This window comes from Lepisosteus platostomus, chromosome 3 (genome assembly GCF_059453375.1).
Source record: "Lepisosteus platostomus isolate fLepPlt1 chromosome 3, fLepPlt1.hap1, whole genome shotgun sequence".
Lineage (NCBI taxonomy): Eukaryota > Metazoa > Chordata > Actinopteri > Semionotiformes > Lepisosteidae > Lepisosteus > Lepisosteus platostomus.
This window is the reverse complement of record NC_142613.1, coordinates 72344227-72357595: the sequence shown is the minus strand read 5'-3', so window position 1 is coordinate 72357595 and position 13369 is coordinate 72344227. Positions and strand designations below refer to the sequence as shown.

General features: G+C 42.9%; 1 protein-coding gene across 1 annotated transcript in view; it reads left to right on the top strand.

Moving 5' to 3' along the window:
• rngtt (RNA guanylyltransferase and 5'-phosphatase) overlaps positions 1 to 13369 on the top strand; it is a 169105-nt gene that overhangs the window by 55450 nt on the left and 100286 nt on the right. The gene's annotated exons all lie outside the window — the stretch shown is intronic.

Sequence of the window (13369 nt, the reverse complement as noted above, 5' to 3'; positions counted from 1 at the left end):
TTGGGTGTCTTTTGTTTTGTGATATTAGTTCATGGCAAAAGAAAGAGAAACTTAAGGGTACATGGTAATAGCATCAATGATGAAAAGAAAAACTTGAAATGTCAATGCTTTTTAAAAAAAAACCCGACATAACATAAACTTATGCTGAATAGGTAATATTCCGTTGAATTCATAACAGCCTGTAGCAGATTGTGAAGTCAGTCACGTAGCCTCAGAACAGTGCTGTTCATGCATAGTGACAGTTTGAAATAGCATTTAAAAATGAGGCAAAACATTTTGAAAGCCAGACATTAGAGAAAATAGCTCATAAGAGCTCTCTTGGCAAATGGCAGGGACTGACGCTGGTCAACAGGACAATCCCACCAAGCTGTAGAGTGACAGCAATTTATGACACAGTGGCACAATTTAGAGGGTGATCTTCTACTGCAGTTGGTGGTGGCTTTCATTTTGAGGTCAGATTACTCCAAGGTACCTGGGGAAAGGAGTGTAGCTTGTTGTTTGTTGATCATTGGTTAATCTGGTACGCTTTTCTGTTTTTCTGCATGTAAGGGTAGCTAATGGCACCAAGACAGTTGCCATATGCACAGTTTCTCCTATCTCAGCCATGGAAGACTTTTTTGTAGTTCTTTTTAAGAGTTGTCACAGGCCTCTTGGTGGCCTCCCTGATTAGTGCTCTTCTCACCTGGATACTCAGTTTTTGAAGACACCCTGTTCTTCACAGTTTCTATATGAACTTTGCTGTGCCTGGGGGGATATGTAATGCCTTGGACATTTGCTTATGCCCTGATTGGTGCTTTTTAATAACCATATCCCATAAATTACTTTGAAATGTTTTGTGTTGATCAATAGCGAATAATCCCAAATAAATGCATTATAATTCTATATTGTAACACAGTAAAATATGAAAAAATCCCAGGGGGTGAATACTTTTGCTAGTCATTGTAAGATTTAATGAAACATGGTTAGGTAAGGATGAGGGGACTAATATAAATAAGTGAGTACACACTTCTTCAGAAAGACAGCATGAACAGAAGAGGTTATGGTGTGTGGCTCTATGTAAGAATTGTCTGCAATCTAGAGAATTGCAACACAAGAGTACAGGCTCTTTAAAACCTATATGGATACAAATAGAACTTCAAAGGGCTTATCAATAGGTGCCATGCTGTGTGCTACAGAGCACCTACCACAGATGTGGGTACAAGCAACTTACTGTTTGGCGAGATCAGGAAAGTATGTAGCATAGGAGGCGGTATATTATCAGCAGATTTCGACTTGCCATTCATATATTGGGATATTGTGATGGCGACTACAGGAACTGAAGTGGAGATGGAAATTGAGAAATTGCTTCTTAACACAGTTAAGCTAGGCATGGTGCTCTTATTGCCGTAATCTTTTGAAACAGCTAGGATATAATTATGGTAATGGACATGAGAGAACCACTGAATAATTGTGACAGTAATATGAAATCTTTTGATGGGTACTTTAAATCTCCGAAAATGTGAGTCCAAAATGAGGGTTTATAATTTTAGAAAAACAGATGGAAGGAATGAGGCAGAGGTTACGCGATGTGAACTGGGAACAGATGGATACTGAGTCAAATCAAGAAGGACGGGTACACTTGAAAACCGTGATTTGGAATTCATTTGTAAAACAGTGAAGTCCGGGGAAGTGTGGCCTAATGGTTTAATGGAAATATCAAGAAAAAAGAATCAGATGGAAGTGAGCATAAAAGGGTTCATGATTCAGATATCGATTAAGAGTATAAAGAGCTACAGGTGTACAGGTGCAGCTAAGAAAATATATTTAAATTGCCAAGAGAGAGCACTTTTACTAGCATCACAGTGGTAAAAGAGCAGTAGACGTGGGAGCACTTTTCCAGTCAATACTGTTATGTAGAGCTGCTTGAGATGGAATTGTGAAGCAGCCTGTGTATTGTAAGGGGGACCCAAGTGCAGTGGGCAAACACAGGCAGGTATCCAGTAGCGTGAGCCAACAGCACCGTGTCTGTAGCAGGCAAGCGTCGTGAAAGCAGCACGCAGACCAGCACAGTGCAGGCAGACCTGCGAAACAGGCAAACGCAATTCAGGGTTGACAGCAGGGGCCGTGCCAAGTTCGTAATCATGTTGACACAGCGCACAAGCACGAGGGAGAATCCGAGGGACTGTGGTCAGGGTGACGCAGGAGTTCAGTTGTGGCACGACGCTGCGTCGAATCACAAGGGGAATCCAAAGGCATAGTCGTAAATAAACAAGCTGGGTCCAGGCGGAGTCACCACAGAGGAAGTATGAAGCATGTGGGTGATAAGTCAAGGTCACAGGTCCAAACGAAGCACAAGCTAGGGAACACAGGATATTCGGGACTGGAGGGGCTTAGAGTCTAAAGTCTATTCCAGAGCCCAGAGCACAGTTATAGCAAACAGCCTGATTCACCTGAGACGGGCAAGATAGTAATAGCGCACAGGTGAATCAAGCTTCCGGTCTGATTGCATTTCTATGGTGAGTGGCTCTGGGCCTGATGGTATTTTCCCAATTGTATTCAAGGAAATGAGAAATGTTAGTTATAGACCCCTGTCCAACATATTTCTGCTCTCATCTGTAATGGGCACAGAACCCACAGTTTGGAAAATCACAAGCATGACGCTAATCCTGAAAAAGTAAGACCCTGAACCGGGAAACTACAGTTCAATCAGTTTTGCTGGTTTATGGAAATGGAAGTTGGAGCTAAAATAAAAGAATGCTTAGAAAACAAGGCTATTTTAAGAGACTGTCAACGTGGGTTTAGAAAGAAAGAGAAGGTCATGTCTAATTTCCATGAATCCTTAAAACATGCAACAAGGACATTAGAGAAAACTAAAACATATGACATGATTTAGTTCCAGAAAATGTTTGAGAAGGTCTCTCATAAAAGGATGTCAAATCAAAAGCCATGGTCCAAGATAATGTACTGTGCATACAAGGCTTACAAAAGTATTCAGACCCTAAGTTGTCCCATTGTGTCCTATGATTCATACACACTTTTTAAATTTAAGATTTTATTCAAAATATGAATACTCTGTCTGAAGACTTGTTAGTATGTTAAAACAAGTCACAGTAAATAACATTTACTGTAAAAATTAGAAATAGAAAAACCTGAAATGTGTATTCACTTAAGCAGCACTCTTTTTGAGTATGTTTCTGCTAATTTTACACACTTGCTTGGTGCAGGTTTTGCTCCAGCTCTCTCAGGTGGCTTGCGGATAGCTGGACAGGAGTTTTCAAGTTTTCTAGTCCACAGATTCTCAATAGGATTCAAGTCAGAACTTCAAGTGGGCCACTTGAGCACTTTTGATTACATATCTTCAAGCCTCGCCAGTGTAGCCTTTCTTAAAAAATCACTGACTGACACCGGTTTTCCTCATGTATTTGCCTGTGCTGTGCTCCATTCATTTTTCCTTCAGTCCTAACAAGCTCTCCGGCCCTTGTTTAAGTGATGCATCCCCATGGTATGAGACAGCGACAGCCACGCACGGCTGGGAGATGTGCTGTGCTGGGCTTGTGCCAAACGTCACGCTTTAAACAAACATGAAGGCTAATCCAATTTGGTCTTATCGGACTACAACACCTTCTGCCATGTTTTTGCGGATCCATTCAGGTGCTTTGTTGCAAACTCCATGCAGCATCGAGATGGCACATTTCTAGTGCTTTCGTTCTCCTCACCCTGACAGGCTAATTTTGTGTTTTGCATATTGTTGACTGATTTTCTCCCTTATCTGCCATTGAACTCTGTAGCTGTCGTTGGCCCCACAGTGGCCTCCCTCACCAGTTTGCTCCTTGCCCAGCTGCTCAGTGTGGAGGAATAGTCTGATTTTGACAGTGCCTGGGTGGTATGATGCACATTCCATTTCTTGATGGTTGGGTGGACTGTGCGCACAGAAATATTCAGAGACTTTCCTATTTTTCTGTCCTTCTCCCGATCTGCACTTTTTTTCTTCCTTATGTCCTTTGAACAGTCCTTGGTCTTCATGGTTGAGTCTTTGCTTGAAAGTCACTCCCTGCCTGAGGGACGTGTGTTCATTCTGAAATGACGTGAACCCCTTTTATCACACACAGCCAGAATCCTCTCTACTAATTGTGTGGCTCATTAAGGTCATTTTGTGCCTAGATAATTCATCTTCTAGTTCGAGAACTCCTCTGAATTGCTGGTAATCCTAAACTAGTGGGAGTGGCATACAGGAACCGTGGCAAGGGTGTTACCAAAATGTTGCGATAAAATTGCGGATTGAGCTGACACTTAATATATATGCAAATAAAATGTAACATCGATGACTCTAACCACTGTGCCCCTGTGCCTCGTGAGCATGACTGCCTCACAGCACCGGGGCCCTGGGATCAAATACTGGGGTGCTGTCTGTGTGGAGTTTGTATGTTCTCCCCGTGTTTGCGTGGGTTTCCTTCGGGGCTGCGGGGTGCTCCCACAGTCCAATGACATACTTTCAACAGTGAACAGTGTGAGGGTATGGGTTTGTATCCGTTTGTGCACTGTGATGGACTGGCTGAGCTACTAAACTATCCATTGAGCCCTCTCGTATCTCTGACCTTTCTCATGTTCTCACGGAAGGTATTAGAATGGTAAATGAATTGCCTTTGAGCTGCTTTGTTGTTTCTAGCACTGTTTCCACAAGCAGTATTATATAGCTGATGTCCTGCTATGTATTGTATTTAAAACCAGCATTTAGAATGATTTACACGTGTTCTTCTGAAATGGTTATGCATAATAAAAAATGCACCTAGTTTATGCAGTTTTACTTTATTAACCTTCATTGCTTATTGTCTTAAGTTGTATACATCTACATCAAAGGAACCTTTTTTACTGTTGCTTAGAGAAGCACTCCCATAGTTTATTTTTAGTTTATTTCAGTTTATTAGCGTTACTTCCATCCTTCATCTGCTTCCTCTCAGTGCACCTTGCGTCCATTAGATTGAAAATGATGCAGTTATAATACGTTTCAGTTGTTTTTTACATTGATTTTCTAGGAGCATATGAATGTCATGAAAATTCCCTTTTGTGCCTGCGATTTCTGTATTTCTAGAACGACTGTAATCGGAGAGATTTTGGTTTTTGAAGAGCCTAGAAAAGAGCCAGGGAAGCACATAAATGAGAAGTAGTATTTCAAATTGTCTTGTGAAATTAGAATGTGATAAGACAATATGGTTCCTAGAGAAAAAGAAAGCAGCTTAGATTTCCCATTTTTAATACTGCTAGTAGCTGTTCTGCACCTGTCTGGAATCACTCAGTCATTTGTAAATGACATTAAAAGGCAGACATTGCAAGTTGGGTTCAGACGGGTCAGAGTAATTGGGCAGTTATCATTTTAATACGGAGAGCCAGACTCCGTATTGTAACGGAGAATGAAACGTTCCTTGTTCGACAGTGTGCAAACGTGCAGAAAATGCCGCCGGAAGGCAGACCAGTTAAGAAAACCCTGAAAACCCGCTGGTGCTGTGAAACCCAGGCCATCACTTGTGGCTCAACTGGTGTGGATTCAGAGAGAGTGATGAGGTGCTCACTGCCGTCCCGTTCTGCTGCAGATTGATCTTCACGAGCGCTGTGAAAGTACCCGCGGCCTTTTCCTCTCCTGTTAGGCAGTGTCATCCATATACTGCAGCAGACGTTGTTCTGAAACACAGCAGGTAGCCGACAGGGCAGGATTCAGAAAATATGATGGTGGCTCAAACACAGAGGAGGCTGCCTGGACTCCAGAGATCCGTTTTCTGCATCCGACGGCCTGATGGGGAATTATGAAAATGCTTGTGGTTGCCATAGAGCCCTGACAGTAACACATAAGGAAGCGATTGATGAGAGCTGAGGAGGCACTGTTTGGAACAGCTCCCAGTCTTCGCAACCTCAAACCAGCAGGACGGGAAGCCTGAGAGCCACGATCGCCAGCCTGGTGTGCCTGGTGTGCACTTGGCATTTGCACTGGTTTGATTTATTCTTTAATTTCAGACCATCCAGGAGCCAGGGGGGGTTTTAATGACTGTGACTAAGTGAAACTAATGCTGATGCTAATCGACCAGTATCTTGCTTATTGCTTTAAATGCTTGCACATATACTGTACATGCATGCGGCTGATGATGGTGAATATCCTCACGCAGATCTAAGCCAGATTTTAACCATTAAACTTGCCGTGTTGATTTGAACTGAATCCACTTGTGGAGAGTTACACTAACAAAGCTAATCCTCTTTCTGGCACTCTGCATTACTCACACACACACTGCAGTGCCATGTCTGAATCCTTGTGTTAATTCCCTGGAATACTGTGAGGTATCACAAAGCACTGTTGCTTAATGTAAAGGTATAAATAGGCGTACTTGGCAGCTTTGTGATGCTAGGCGTTCAGTGTTAGCTCTCTTTTCCCATTACATATCCATCATTCTTCTGCTGTTTCATTTCAGTATTCTGTGTTTCTGAAAGGCACTGCTGCTACATAAAGAGAATCTCATATTAGCCTTTCCAGTCGTAATGTTCATACATATTATATTGCATGAATATGATTTTCTGTTAAGGGCTGCTTAAAAAGGGCATTTTTGCCAAATATGTCTTTATTTACATTATTAGACGCAGATTGTCATAGAACTAAGATCTGCGTGGGCGTGTTGGAGATAACATTTCCTTGAGCCACTTAATCTTTTTTTTATTTGGGCGGACTTTTGCATTTTTCCTGATCGTCGTTTAGCTTTGCTGTTTTTATCCAGACTCAGTAACACTGCAGTGCATTAGGTAGCCAAGCACAGACACATTTGAATAGCTGCATGTTGAAACTGTGCTTTCCAGAAAATTTATCTGAAGGGTTCATTAGTCACTGTGTTCTCGCGTATCATTCATGACCAGTACAAATCTGTTCTATCTGTCAAAGATTATTAATATTTTCGCCTCCTGTACGACTCAGTTGGTTTGTTATTTTTCAGGTTTTTTTTCGGTTGTGATATGGAGGAACCTTTTACTTGTTTCTGGTGTAGTCAGTGGCGTGAAAGTTTGGCAGCTGCCATCTGCTTTCCACCTGATTAGAAAAGAAAATCGCTTTTCATATTGTGGTCATTATGTTCTTGACTTGCAGTTATTAGTAACACGGTTGATTTAGTGATACATCGGGGAAAAAAAACCCAGCGCTTGTGTGAAACAAGCAGAGCTTAAGGGAGTGTTAGTTTCTGAGCCATGAGTGAAGGCTTCTCAAGGATTTGAAACCATCGTAATGGCACCCATTCATTTTCTCAACCTCTACAGCACAACTGCGCCAGTACATTTCTATTGAAATTTGGCACGGGAAAGTGCTTGGGGATATTTGGCATACCTCAATGCCCCTGTGAGGATGTAGCAGCCCTTTCATTTTTTCAGTGACACGCCCTTTGCTATTCTTAAAATAACATCTGCCTTCTTACAAGACTCCGATATGGTATAATTGCGTGTACTTCACAGTTGTATAGCAATTGTTGTTCTGAGAGAAAAGCAAGCACGCTGAGGTGCTCAAAATGCAGGGCCGGGGGATATGAAAGGCTGTTTAGGTCCTGCATTGACGATAATCACTGCTCAAAAGTAGACAGGAAAAAATCAATGCCACTTTGCAGAAAGTGTTTATCTTCTTGAGTGACTACAATTAAGTTAGTGTGTCTTAAAAAGTGCTACTTATATATGTATTATATATGTATTTAGTTAGAGTTATTGTTCAGGTGGGTTGCTGCGTCAGCGTGCGTAGGCTGCAAAGGAACAAGTAAAGGTTTATTCCATGCTTAAAAAGGGAAGAAAAGAAACACAATGTTTGGGCGACACCTGAAGAATGCTACAGAGCCAAAACAATGTGTTTCTTTTCTTCCCTTTTTACGGATGGAATAAACCTTTACTTGTTTAGTTAGAGTTATTGTCCATTCATTTCTTTCTATCAATGATCATCAGGCTTGAGGTTTCTATGTATATGTGCTATACATGGCTTCATCTAAGTGTTTCTGGTCATACCCGTCTGTCGCCAAAACTCGCTGCCGCATTTTTCAGAAAGAGTTATTGGTCTTGATTGTGAGTGGCGCAGTGGCAAGCATTGCTGCCTCACAAAGCTGAGGCCCGGGTTCGATTGCTGGGAAGTCTGTGTGGAGTGTGCATGTTCTCCCCGGGTTTGTGTGGGTTTACATCCTGAGCTTCAGTTTCCTCCCACAGTCCAGAGGCATGCTGGGAGGTTAATTGGTTTCTGGGAAAGCTGCTCCTGGTGTGAGTGTGTGTGTGTCCTGTGATGGACTGGCCCCCCATCCAGGATGTACCCCACCTTGCCAGAAGGGGCTCCAGCTCCAGCTCCCCCACGACCCAGTACAGGATAAAGCAGTTAGAGAATGGATGGACGTAGACTGCGGATGGACATGTTTACTCGGATACGAGCGGAATGTGTTTTGGAGAAGGGCGGAGAAGTAGCGGTCCCTCAGGGCCTCACCTCGCCTCGCGGCCAGCCGCTCCTCCTCCCGCTGCCAGCCCAGCGCGCCTGGTCGCGGGGCCGCGGCTCGGCCGTGAACACGGAGGCGTCGGCCCGTGACCCCTGGTTCTTCAGGCCTCCGTCAGGCCCTGGCCCACTCCAGCGCCCTCGGGCCTCGACCTGGGTTCCAGACGGAGGCCTTTCCTGCTCCAGCCGTACGGAACCCGTTTTCAGCTCATTTCAGTCCACCTCCGTCGCCATATTTCAGATGTCTCTCTGCAGAGATAAGTGCGTCTCAAACAGGGTTCTCCAAAAAATGTAACCCTTTCTTGTCTGAGAGGTGCCTCGTTATTCCAACAAGATAATTTCCTTAGTGTGGTGACTTTCAGTAAGCACACGTTAACGAACTTCAGCACTCTCTCCTGTGATTTAACGGACAGCTACCGTCAACTTCTCGACCGGCAGCGCAGTCTGCTTGCTTACACTCCCTTCTCTAGCAAGAGCAGGCAGACAAGTTTCAGATCAGCTGTAACACTTCGATCTTCAAACGCTCTCGGCTCTTTTCTCAGACCATGAAACTATTAGGCTGAGGTATATTTAGGCTGAGAGCTTTTTTAGGGGCAGAGTGGTGGCTCTGTGGCTAAGGATCTGTGCCTGTGGCTGGGAGGTTGCCGGTTCAAATCCCGCAGCCGGCAGAGGAATCCTACTCCGTTGGGCTCCTGAGCAAGGCCCTTAACCCCAACTGCTCTAGGGGCGCCCTACAATGGCAGACCCTGCGCTCTGACCCCAGGCTCTCTCCCTATCTGTGTGTCTCATGGAGAGCAAGCTGGGGTATGCGAAAAGATAATTCCTAATGCAAGAAATTGTAAAGGGTTAATAAAGTAATGTTATATTATATTATATATATCCAAAGCTCTGTAAGAGATTACACTTATCTTTTTTGTTTTAACTTCCATTTTATACAGTACCTTGTTCAAGAGTACAAGTGTCCTCACCTGGGATTTGAACCCACGACCCTCTGGTTTTGAGTCCGAAGCCCTGACCACTATTTTGCACTGCAGTTAGTTGAATGTGCTATTTGACACCGGACCCATAACTTCGTCTGTCCAAGTCGCTCTGTCAATGGGTTGTTTTTCACATTGTGGAGTGCCACAGGCCTTTCTCATACTTCCTGAGTTTTATTGCATCACTGCCTGCTTACACCATAATTCCTGTAAATTGCTATTGATTTTCGATACAAAATTCACTTCAGGTCTTGGCAGTCCACAGTTTAATTGACTGTATTCTTAGTTTTGTTTCTGCTATAAAGCACTCTTGTTTCTTATTAGACAGTATCTTCACTTCTTTTGCTTGAGGTAAATACTCTTCACGAGGGTGCCAAGCCAAGTGGCAACTTGCAAATTCACCAGTAATTTCAAAATACTCTACTGGCTATTTACAGACAGCAGTTATGGCCAGCAAATCGTGAATGCAGGGTTACCATATATATTTCTGGGTATATCGGAGCTAATCATGTTTAAGACCAATTTTACTGTGAAATTCTCTTAAATAGTGCCGCCTATTTGCTTCCAAGAGCGCAGCTGTTAGAAATCGAGTCGAGCGAGAATCCCACATTATGCAATTTGTTTCCAAAGAACATGACATACCCTGCAAGGAAGTGTAACATCCAGGGATCATATTCATAGCGGTTTTTACTTGGTTAATTCAGCTGAAGGCTTGCATCATCACTGGCTTAAGTAATTCACTTAATCAGGTATTCAGTGCTAAAGCGAGTGGAGCATTTAGAGGCCCTGCTTACGACAGCAGTTGTACCATTGCTCTTCGTGTTGGATCAGAATCACGGAATCGTAAATCTTTGACTTTGTTATGTTTCAAAGAAAACTATAAAAAAAGAAAAATTTCTAAGGGCAAATGATAAACATATCTGTTTTACTATTCTGTTTAAGGAGATTTTATCAACTTTAACTGATTTAAATAAAAAAACAACCCAGTATTGACATTTAGTGGTATCAAACCTCTCAGTGACTAGATTGTCCCAGTCTTAATTTTCTTCTAATCTGAAGCATAAGAATTTAACATTTCCCCCTTTCTGTGCCTAAATGACCTTATCAAAGTTTTTTCAATATTTATTTACACAAAAGAAGCAATCAGACTGAGCAAAATCAGAAGCTGAATGTAAGATTTTTATCTTTTTTTTTCACTGAAGCAAATAATCACAACATCCATCCACCCATTTTCTAACCTCTTCTTCCAGTTCAGGGTCGTGGGGAGCCGAAGCCCGTCATTGGCCAGCAGAGGGCGCAAGGCAGGGTCCACCCTGGGTGGGATGCCTGTCCATCGCAGGGCACACGGTCACACACATGCTCACACCAGGGCCAGTTTTCCCAGAAGCCATGTCTTTGGACTGTGGGAGGAAATCAGAGCACCTAGAAGAAACCCACTCAAACCTGGGGAGAACATGCAAACTCCCCACAGACAATTTCTTACACTTATATAGCGCTTTTCTGGACACTCCACTCAAAGTGCTTTACAGGTAATGGGGATCCCCTCCACACCCACCAATGTGGCATAGTGCGCCAGAACGCTCACCACACACCAGCTCTCAGTGGGGAGGAGAGCAGAGTGATGAAGCCAGTTCATAGATAGTGATTATTAGGAGGCCATGATTGGTAAGGGCCAATGGAAAATGGAAACACCCTTGGAGATTATAATGACCACAGAGAGTCAGGACCTAGGTTTTACGTCTCATCTGAAGGACGGTACCTGTTTACAGTGTCCCTGTCACTATACTTGGGCATTAGGACCCACATGAACCGCAGGGTGAGCGCCCCCTGCTGGCCCCACTAACACCTCTTCCAGCAGCAACCTTCGTTTTTCCCAGGAGGTCTCCCATCCAGGTACTGACCAGGCTCACACCTGCTGAGCTTCAGTGGGCTGCCAGCTGTGAGTTGCAGAGAGATATGGCTGCTGGCATTAAAACCTCAGGAATTGAACACGGGGTCCCAGAATTACCGTATTACCGCAATGGTACTTTTCATGCAAAATAGAGTTTTAAATAAAAAGAGCTGAGTAGTTCAGAATGATATACCCAAAACAACTCAAGGAATTAGTTACTCGACGGTGCAAAAAATTGCCCAAGTAACTGAAATGGTTCTGGTCTAATTAACTGGAAGGTATCATACCAGACGCTTTTCTTCTAATAGACGACCGTAAAAACGTTTATTGTAAACGCGCGTTCTCTCAGGAGTGCCATGTTTTTTTTGTCAGAGTCGGCCTACGGGTGGCTTTGTGGGGAAAAAAAAAGTTTTTAAAAAGAGATTAAATGACAGTCATAGGCACTTAGGTCATGTCTGGTGAGACAGGGGAAATAAAGTGGAAAAAGACTTCCTATTAAAATGAACATTTTAGCACATTTGTAAAGTCAAAGCCTTGGCACAGTCGTTTAAAGACATGCTATTGAACGAGGCATGAAATACCTCATTAGAATTCTTAACGCTAACACGAGAACTAAGAACCCCACTACGATTAATGCGTTATATGAATACCAGATTATGGAAGTGCCACATTTAAATTTATAAATAAAGCCCACTCAGTGAAGAATTCCCAAAATTTCTTATTAGTGTGAGCAGGTGCCCACACCAATAATGTGTAATGTTTGATAATGTTTAACACTAGAAAATGAAATGTAAGGAAAAGTCTTCTTAGAATGTTTTTCAATGGAAAATAAACATTCTTCACAGCATCAGTCGTTGAAAACCTGAATTTTAGACGCCACTGTTACACCGTGGAAACTGTCAGCCCAGTTTTGTGTCATTTTAAAGGGCGTAAAGCTCTTTGCCCTGGAGCACACTTAACATTTCCTCTCTCACACAGTCCAATAATCTAACCCTGAAATTTGCTCTGTGCTTTTGGCTAGATAATATGTAGTGCTGTCACCACGTGGCTCCACAAATGTTTTGCCCTTTTAAATTGCGCGTTCGTTTTGATTTATCGAGCAATCTCGTGTTATTGCACGCGCAGGTCGGTCGTGACGCTTATTCGCTCACTTGAGCCACGGAGCAGAAAGTGTGTCTTTTCTTAAAGACACGCTTCACAGGTGGCCAGCTACAAGTCCCTGGATCTCTCCCTGGCTTTGCAGCCACTTTCTTAACGACCAGCTAATTTACTTTATGGTACCTCTGCCTTAAAGGCTGTGTAGTGGTGTGCCACAGATTTCACATATGCACTGCCCTGTACAGTATATTGCTGCAACCTTTTTTAGTACTGAAATGTGAAATAAAGCTGTACTGCCATGCTGTTCAAGCCCATACCCCGGCTTATTTTAAGAAACAGCTGGATGAAATCCTCAAATTAGTTAGATATTAACTACCCAACAAACCAGGTGGGCCTAGAGGCCTCATCCTATTGCTATGCGTTCTTAGGTCTGTAATTTTCATTTTCACTATTTTCACTATTTTTAATGTCCAAATAAATGTTTACACTTACAAGTTTCGATCGTATTCTCGAATCTCCATGTTGGTACCAAGGTTCCTCTCCTGATTACTGCCAGGCAAAAAAAAAGTATTTCCTTTTAGAGCCTCGTGGATCCTCAGTTCTGTGTTACGTGTGATGTATTGTCCTATCAATGTGTCAGTCTATCAGTCTGTTCTTTCTGTCTGGCTGCCTGCATAACCAGAATAGTATCTTTTTACTGGGGGCGATAATATAAAAGATCGATAGGACTGAAAAAAGATTACACCAGCAAAGATGTCAGTGGAATTTCCATTAACAGTCCGAGACATTAGGCTCTCCATTAGGAGAACACATATAAATGGCTTTCTGGGCTGAATTCCATATTATTTGCGGTCTGTCATTTTTATAATTGCTGGAGTCCTGCTAATGGAAATCTGGGGGCAGGTTAAAATGATTAAGGCCTTAGATTTTTTACCCTCTTGGGCA